This window comes from Nannospalax galili, unplaced genomic scaffold (assembly GCF_000622305.1).
Source record: "Nannospalax galili isolate Female #2095 unplaced genomic scaffold, S.galili_v1.0 scaffold340, whole genome shotgun sequence".
NCBI classification, from domain to species: domain Eukaryota; kingdom Metazoa; phylum Chordata; class Mammalia; order Rodentia; family Spalacidae; genus Nannospalax; species Nannospalax galili.
Genome location: NW_008347519.1, coordinates 333,963 through 343,426, shown reverse-complemented (window position 1 = coordinate 343,426; position 9,464 = coordinate 333,963).

The window sequence follows — 9,464 nt, the reverse complement described above, 5'->3', positions numbered from 1 at the left end:
CTCCTCGGCTGGATGCGGCAGAGGCTCAGACTCTGGCCGGGAAGGCGGGTGCCGCGGCGCCTTCTGGTGGGCGCGGAGGAGATTGCCCGGGAGCGGAGCCCGCACCCAAAGGTCCTCTTCCCAGCCCTGCATCCCTTCGCCCAAACCTTGATATACCAGCCTGCTCTCAGTCCCTTCACAAAGGCAGTCACACAGTCTTCCCTCACCTTTGCTCCTGGCCCACAAACCTTCAGCAATTACCGAATAACCCCAAAGACTACTTCCCCTGCTTCCAGTGCAGACTGGAGGGGAACACCAGAGAGGGAAATTCCACCCTCCCTAAACCAAAACAATTTCCAAGTCTATCAAATAATCCTTTTTTTTTTTGGTCTTTTTTGAGACAGGGTCTCCCTGTAGCCCCAGCTGTCCTGGAACTATGTAGACCAGGCCCGCCTTGAACTCACGGAGATCCGCCTGCTTCTGCCTCCGGAGTGCTGGGATTAAAGGCGTGGGCCACCACGCCCGGCCAAATATTTTAATATTAGAAAGTAAATGAGCGGGGCTGGAGAGATGGTGCAGTGGTTAAGAGCACTGACTGCTCTTGCAGAGGACCCTGGTTTGATTCCCATCACCCACCTGGTGGCTAAGAACCGTCCTTAACTCCAGTTCCAGGGGAATCTGGCGACCTCTTCTGACCTCCGGCATTGCACTACACGGGTGCACTCTCATACATGCAGGCAATACAGTCGTACACATAAAGTAATATTTTTTGTTTACAAACAAAAAGCAAGATATAAAGGGAAATATTAATTAGCCTATGTAAGAATACTTGATGGGGTGGGGACTTGGTTGGGGGAGGGGGTCTAAATTTGCCTAAGAACTGTTGTATAAAATATACCAAAGCTCAATAAAAAGTTTTTTAAAAAAGACTGCTTGGGGGTGCAAGCATGTAATCCTAGCATTCTGGAAGCAGAGGCAGGAGGATCTGCCCATCCGAGACTGGCCTGGGCTGGGCAATGAGTTTAAGACCAACTTGAGTTACATTAGTGAGATCCTGTCAAAAAACCAAAGGTTTGGGTTGGAGAGCTGGCTCATGATTAAGACCACTTAGATGCTCTTCCACAGGGACCCAGGTTAGTTCCTAGCACCACATGCGGTAACTCACAACCACCTGTAACTCCAGGGTATCTGATGATTTCTTCTGGTCTCCACGGGGACCCTCACACACATGCACACACTCACACAGACACACACATCCACATAAATAAAATCTTAAAAAACAAAACTAGCCAGGGTTCTTGGTGCTCCCCTTTAACTCCAGCAATCCACAGGCAGAGGCAGACAGAATTCTCTAAGAATTCAAGGCCAGCCTGGCCTACATGGAGAGACCCTGTGTCAACAAAAAATAAAAATAAAAAAATAAAAACAGCCAAGTGTTGATGATTAAGTTGTGAGAATACTTGCCTAGCATGCCTCATATACCCTGGGCTCTATCTCTAAACACTATAAAAAAGAGGTTATCTTGTATAAGCAATATGGAGTTTTCAGTTGGGTGGTTCTTCAGATAATTACCTTTGCTTCCTCATGTAGCTGCAGACTTTTTAGCAGCACAAGTGGGACTAGATAAGGTGACTTCCTCTTAAGACCTGAGCTTAGCTGGATTTTCATCCTTAGAGAGGATAACCTGGACTCTGTGTGTGTGTGTGTGTGTGTGTGTGTGTGTGTGTATGGATGAGTAAGATATCAGCAGAGTCCAGACAGAGTCATCAAATCCTCTGGAGCTGGAGTTTCGGGTGATTGTGAGCCACCAGGCATGGGAGCTGGGCACTGACCTCAAATCCTCTGCAAGAGCCATCTCTTCGGTCCCATCTTTTGAGAAGGAGACCCTGTCTCTAAAAAAAAAAAATATATATATATATATTATAAATGAAAGTTAACTCACCAGCTATCACTTTCTTTGTGCCATTGTTGTGAATACTGAACATTCAGTTATTCATTTAATAACAACTAACTATCCTACAATGAAAGTGCAATTAGCTCATTCTCCAGATGTGGAACCAGGAATCACAGAGCTGAGAAAAGGCAAAATTAAGATGAAAACTCCACAGTTTGCCCCGGTGTCAATTCACTTAACCAGTATTCTCTACTGGCTCCAGTATGTCTAGTTGTCAGCCTGTGGGCCACCTGCACCAAGAACAGCTATGAATGCAGCCCAATACAAAATCATAAGCGCTCTTAAAACAGTATGAGATTTTCTAGAAACTCATTTGTGTGGTGTCGAGAGTAAACTTTACAGATGACAATGTCCATGCCACAATATCAAAAGGCTGGACATGCCTCTGGATGAACATAGTAAGCAGTATCAAAGACAATAAAATCTATGTTTTATTTCACTATAAAAATGTTCTTAGCAGACCAGGCGTGGTGGTGCACGCCTTTAATCCCAGCACTCGAGAGGCAGAGACAGATGGAGCTCTGTGAGTTCAAGGCCAGCCTGGTCTACATAGTGAGTTCCAGGCCAGCTGGGCTGCAGGGAGACCCTGTTTCAAAAAGACCAGAAAAAAAAATGTTCTTAGCTAGGTTCAGTGGTGTGTCTGTATTCCTAGCTATTCAAGAGGTTAAGTAAGGCAGAAGGGTCAACTAGAGTCCAGGAGTTTGGAGATAGCCTAGGTAATTTAGCAAAAGTACACTTTAAAAATGGGGGCTGGAGAAATGACTGAGTGATTAAGAGTGCAAACTTCTCTTGCAGAGAATCCCAGTTCACTTCCCAGCACCTACATCAGGTGGCTCAGAACTGTCTGGGACTCCAGCGATACCCTGGCATCCAAGGGTATGTACACATGCCCACACATAGACAGACATATTCAAGCACACATAGTAAAAATAAATCTTAAAAATATTTTTTTAAGCTGTATGTGGTGACACACTTTTTTTCCAGTACTTAGGAGGCAGAGGCAGGCAGATCTCTGTGATATCCAGGCCAACTTGGTCTACATAGTGAGTTCCAGGCCAGCTGGGGTTGGTTATAGGAAGACTCTGTCTCAAAACCCAAAACAAGCAAACAGCCCTAACAATAATAGAAATAAATAAAAATAATAAACTGACAGATTGGGCTGCTGATGGTTGAATAAGTAAAGACACTTGTCACCAAGTCTGATGACTTGAGTTTGATCCCCAGGAATCACATGGTGGTAGGAGAACCGATTCTTCTGCAAGTTGTCCTCTGACCTTCACACATGTGCAAGTACATACACACATGCATGAACACACATACACATGCACACATGCATGAACACACATACACATGCACACATGCATGAACACACATACACATGCACTAAATGTAATTTAATTTCTTTTAAAAAGAATCTTTAAAAATGATAAGAGTACTTAGGAGGGCTAAGGCCACACTGCAGTTGGCTATTCTGCAGCTGGGGTTACTTCCTAAGCTGTACAAAGGCATATGGTCAATTTACAATAATGAGGAACATGGGATTTTTGATTCTTAATTTGCTGTGCTCGTCTCTAGAGCATGCAACTCCTGCATTAGAGAATGGATATAGACTCTGTGGAGGATAATAAACATGTGGAAACCAATACAGGTCACATGCACGTATGGTTGGCATATGGTTTTTTTCAGAGTTTGGAATTGTTGCCTTTAGCTGCCATCATGATGTAGACTCATGGAAATATTTTTTTAAAAAAATATTTTATTGTTTTTATTTTATGTGTATGTGTATATTGCCTGCATGTAGGTAAGTGTGCCCGTGTCGTGCAATGCCTGAGGAGGGCAGAAGAGATTGTTGGATCCCCTGGAACTGGAGCTAGGACAGTTGTTAGCTGCCATGTAGGTGCTGGGATTCGAACCCAGGTCTTCTGCAAGAACAACCAGTGCTCTTAACTGCTGAGCCATCTCTCCAGCCCCGGAAATGTTTGTTATTATCCACTTAGAAATAAGGTCAGCTTCTTTGATTCTTTTAGTTTGATCCGATCATTCCATTTTAACTAATGCATGGTGTTTATAAATCTGTTTTCAGTAGATTGTTTACATACAAAGTCATTTTCTGACTTTTTTTTAATCTGCAAAAAGAAAGAGAAATTTTATAGGTTATAAAATTTCCTTTTGTCTTCTGTTGAATATATACAATTCATAGTGAAACTTTTTTTTTTTTTTTGTCTTTTTGAAGCAGGGTCTCCTGCTAGCTGTCCTGGAACTCACTATGTAGACCAAGGTGGCCTTGAACTCGCAGAGATTTGCCTGCCTCTGCCTCCCAAGTGCTGGGACTGCAGGCATGCGCCACCATGCCCAGCTATAGTGAAACTTTTAAAGTAAGGATTTTTCCTTTTCCATTTTTATTTTACAATTAAAGTTATGCATGATTAAACAATGATAAAAGAGTACATAAAACAACACACATAGAAGCCAGCTTCAAGGGGCTTGCACTGGTTGAATCTCGAACCATGTTAGCATCAAAATAGGATAGGAACAAAATATGAATCATCGGAAAATAGGAATCTATAAGCCTATAGTAAAACAATTAAGAATAATCTGTCTGGGTGTGGTGGTACACACCTGTAATTCCAGCAGCAGGGAGGTGGAGTCAGGATTTATGAATTTGAGGCCAGCTTGGGCTACATTACAAGGCTCTATATCTAAAGAAAAAGAGGCACGCTGGTGAGATGGCTCTGGATAAAGGAACTGGATGACAATGAGTTTGATACCAGAACCCACATGGTAGAAGGAAAAACTGACTCCAGAAAATTGTCTTCTGACCTTCACACCCTGCCCCCCCCGAGGCATACACAAACACAAAAATACAAAATAAATAAGCATACAATGAAAATGAAACAATAACAAAATAAGAATCCATGAGCACTGGTTAATAAATAACGAATTCAGGGGAAGGGAGAATGCCAGTTGGTAAATGTGGACCATAAAACAACTATTTTATAACTATCATAGTAAAGAGAGGTTAGAGCAAGAAGCAACAGCGGATGCTAATTATAGGAGATTAGGGGCAGGATTGGTACATTTTATTTATTTATCTTAGTGGTACTAGGGATCAAACCCAGGGCCTCTAGAATGCTAGGCAGGTGCTCTGTTCCCAGCCCCATAAAATCTCCCTCTCACTAGTTTATTAGTTGAAAACTGAAAAACTGTAACTGTGCAACAGATAGCACTTTAGGTAGAGACCAAAGTAATGTGACCAATGAAGGACAAAAGACTACAGTGTGCCTCCAGATGCACTACTTTGAGAAAGATAATATTACTTATAGGGTAGTATAGCTGGGCACACTTGATTCTAATTAGGAAGATAGACACAAACTTAAAATGAGGTGGAAATCTATAGACTCACATATCTGTATATAAATATATAAAACTGCCAGGTGTGGTGGCCCACACCTTTAATACCAGCACTCAGGAGGCAGAGGCAGGTGGCGCTCTATGAGTTTGAGGCTAGCCTGGTCTCCATAGTGAATTCAGGCCAGCTGTGGCTACAGGGAGACCCTGTCTCAAAAAGACATATATATATATGCAAAACCAATCTGTATATTTTAGAGATGTCGGTCAGTTTTCAAAGACTGAGAAACTTTTACCAGGACCCACCAACATGGGATGTGTTTGTATTAAAACCATGAAGACAGAGGTCCAGGCCATTGTTGTGCTGTGCCTGGGCAATAACATCCACAGCACGAGTATGTGTAAGAGGGGAATGCCATCCTCCCAGCAGAGCTCCACAACAAGACAGCAGCTTATCACAAACTTGCTGGATGGGATTCAGCGAGGCCCTGGGAGAGATATCCCCATTAAGCTGCAGGAGGAAGACAGGAGAGGGGCTGGAGAGAGGGCTCAGCGGTTAAGAGCACTTCCTACTTTTCCAGAGTTGAGTTCTCTCAGCTGCATGCAACTTCCAGAGCAGGGGGAAGCCACCAGCAATGGGTGGGCAGAGCAAATGAGCCAGATGTCCTCCAAGGACTGGAACAAACCTGTGCAAAGACTGCCTTTCTCCAGATAGATACCAAGAGAACTCAGCTGAGAAACACTGATTTAGGTAGAACTTTCTAGGAACAGCTCCCAGACACTTAGAAACACACACCTTTTATTATGAGCAAAATAGAGATCACAACGGCAGGGTTTTAGGGTTAACATACAAATCAATGCTTTTTATGGTATTTTCTTGTTTTATTCTATTATTTTTATTTTATGTGTATGAGTGTATTGCCTGCATATGTGTAAGTGAATCTGTGTGGTGCAATGGCAGGGGAGGTCAGAAGGTGGTGGCGGGTCCCCAGAACTGGAGTTATAGGCAGTTGTTAGCTGCCATGTGGGTGCTGGGAACTGAACCTTCTGCAGGAGCATTCGGTGCTCTTAAGTGCTGAGCCATCTCTCCAGCCCTCCATTATGGTATTTTCATACGTATGTATCAGTATACTTTTTCCTTATTTGTTCCCCTCCCCGACTCCTCTCCCCTCTGCACCCTCTCCACCCCTGGTCGGTGCCCTCCTTCCCCCATATAGTTCCCCCATCAGCTTCTTTTCTTTCCTCTTCATGAGTGTTGAGAACATTCAAATTCTCTGTATTATTATGAAATACAGTATTGCTGTGTCCATTCGGCTAAGTGATAGACCTCAGTCATTTAAAACCTAGTTTAGGCAGTTTGCTTGAATGGATTTTTCAAGTGCAATTAAGCCTTACCAACTGGCTTTTTGTGTGTGTGTGTCACTACTGGAGATAATAACCCCACTCATCACACATAGGAGGCAAGCTGAGCTCCTCCTAGCCTCACTGCTTCCCCTAGGGTGTTCTCTAAATTGCCTAGGTTGGCTTCAGCCTTCTGGAATAACTACAGACTTTGCCCCACTCGTGTGCCAGAGGTCATGTTTTTATAACTCTAGTACCTGCCATTCCCCTTCCCACTTCACCTTTAAGCCTGTACACCTCACTGATCACCCAAGAGCTCCACACTTGTGGGGGGAGGGGGAGGGGGAAGGCGGCTATTTTTTACTAGGACGCCATGCCATACATGGCTGGCACTCACCACCAAACTGACTCCTTGGCTCTCCTACACCTAGGCCTTCTCAGACCTGGGTGTGTGACTGAAAACTGCTGCTGCCCCACAAAGCCCCGTGCTCTTCCCTTCAAGGCCCTGTAGCTGGCAGTTAAAAGTCCCGACCCAAGATGGGCACGTGGCGCTTACACAGAGCACGTGCTCTTGCGCTACAGCCTAACCCCTCCCTTTTCTGCTTTCTTATCTCAGGTTTTCCTTTCATCTTATTCCATTCCTCTCTTAAGACCTTTTCCTTCCATCTCATGATCCCCCTTCTCAGTTCCTCACACTAATTTGTCTATAAACACGCAATTTAATTATTTTTTTAGTTTTATTTTAAAAATATTTTTATTTTATGTGTGTGAGTGTATTGCCTGCGTGTATGTGAGTGCACCTGTGTCGTACAATGCCGCAGAGGTCAGAAGAGGCCTTCGGATTCCCCTGGAACTGGAGTTAAGGACCGTTCATAGCCACCAAGTGGGGCCTGGGAATCAAACCCTGGTCCTCTGCAAGAGCAGTCAGTGCTCTTAACTGCTGAGCCATCTCTCCAGCACCCCCTCAATCCCCAATTTTAAATTTAGGTTCTGCCACGGAAGAGAAAACAAGATATTTGTCTTTCTGAGTCTGCCTTATTTTACTTCACATAATGATGTCCAGTTCTACCCATTTTCCTGCAAATGTCCTTAAACTTTATGGTTGCACAAAGTTCCATTGTGCTTTTGTACCACATTTTCTTTGTCCGTCTGTTTGTGGACATCTAGGCTAGTTCCATTTCTGACTATTGTGACTAGCTCAGCAGTAAACATGGATGTGAAAGTCTCTCTAGTGTGTTGACTTGACAGTCCTTTTGGTACACACTCAAGACTGACATAGCTGGGATATAGGATAATTCTGTTTTTAGTTTTTGAGAAACATACTGATTTCCATAGTGACCACACCAATTTATACTTCTACCAACTGTGAATAAGGGTTCCTCCCTCTCCACATCCTCACCAGCATTTTCATCATTTGTTTTCTTGACAACAGCCATTCTGACTGAGAGGAAATGGAATCTCAAAGCTGGGGATTGAACCCAGGGCCTTGTGGAATGCTAGGCAAGCACTCTATGACTGAGCTACATCACCAACTCCCCATCAAAGCAGATTTAATTAGCATTTCCCCAATGGTTAAGGATATTGGACATTGTGTGTATGTGTGTGTGTATGATGTTTGCATGTGTTCATGTATATGAGTGCAGGCATGTGTGTGCCACGGCGTGCAAGTGGAAATAAATCAGTGAACAATTTTGAGTGTCAGTCTTCGTCTTTCACCTTGTTTGAGGCAGGTCTCTTGCTGTTTGCGGCTGTGGGCTGTGTATGCCAGGCTATCTGGCCAGACAGGACTCTCCTGTCTCTGCTTCCCATCTTGCTATAGGAACAATGAAGTCACAGACTTGATACTGCTTCTGATTCCGGTTTTTATGTGGGTTCTGGGGATTTGAACTCAGGTCCTCATGCTTCATGGCAAGCCCTTTACCCACTGAGCCATCTCCTTCGTCCAAACACTTTCTTCAGTTATTGTGCATTGTATTTCTTCTTTTGAAAACAAAGTATCTGTTCAGTCCATTAGCCTATTTACTGATTGGATGACATTATTATTTTTTTGATGTTTAATTTTTGTAGTGTTTTGGAGATTCTAGATATTAATACCTTGTCAGATGTGTAGTTGGTAAAGTTTTTTTTTTTCTCCCCATTCCATAGTGTCTCTTCATTCTGGTTATTTTTTTCCTTTGCTGTATAGAAGCTTTTTAATTTTATGTAATCCCATTTGTCAGTTATTGGGATTGTTTACTTACTATTGGAGTCCTTTTCAGAAAATCTTTGCCTATGCCAATATGGTAATGCGTTTAAAATGTTTTCCTTTACCAGTTTCAGAGTTTCAAGTTCACTTTAAGGTATTTGATCCATTTTAAAATTTATTTTGTGGCTGGAGAGATGGCTCAGTGGTTAAGAGCACTGGCTGCTCTTGCAGAGGACACAGGTTTGGTTCCTAGTACCCACATGACAGCTAACAACTGTCTGTAACTCCAGTTTCACGGGATCCAATGCCCTCTTCTAACCTCCATGGGCCTTGCATGACACCAGTGCACTTACATACATGCAGACAATATACTCATACACATAAAATATATATGATGGCTCAGTGGTTAAGAGCACTGGCTGCTCTTGCAGAGGACACAGGTTTGGTTCCTAGTACCCACATGACAGCTAACAACTGTCTGTAACTCCAGTTTCACGGGATCCAATGCCCTCTTCTAACCTCCATGGGCCTTGCATGACACCAGTGCACTTACATACATGCAGACAATATACTCATACACATAAAATATATATAATAAAAAATTTATTTTTATGAAGGGTGAGAGATGTGGATCCAGTTTTTTTGTTTGTTTGTTTG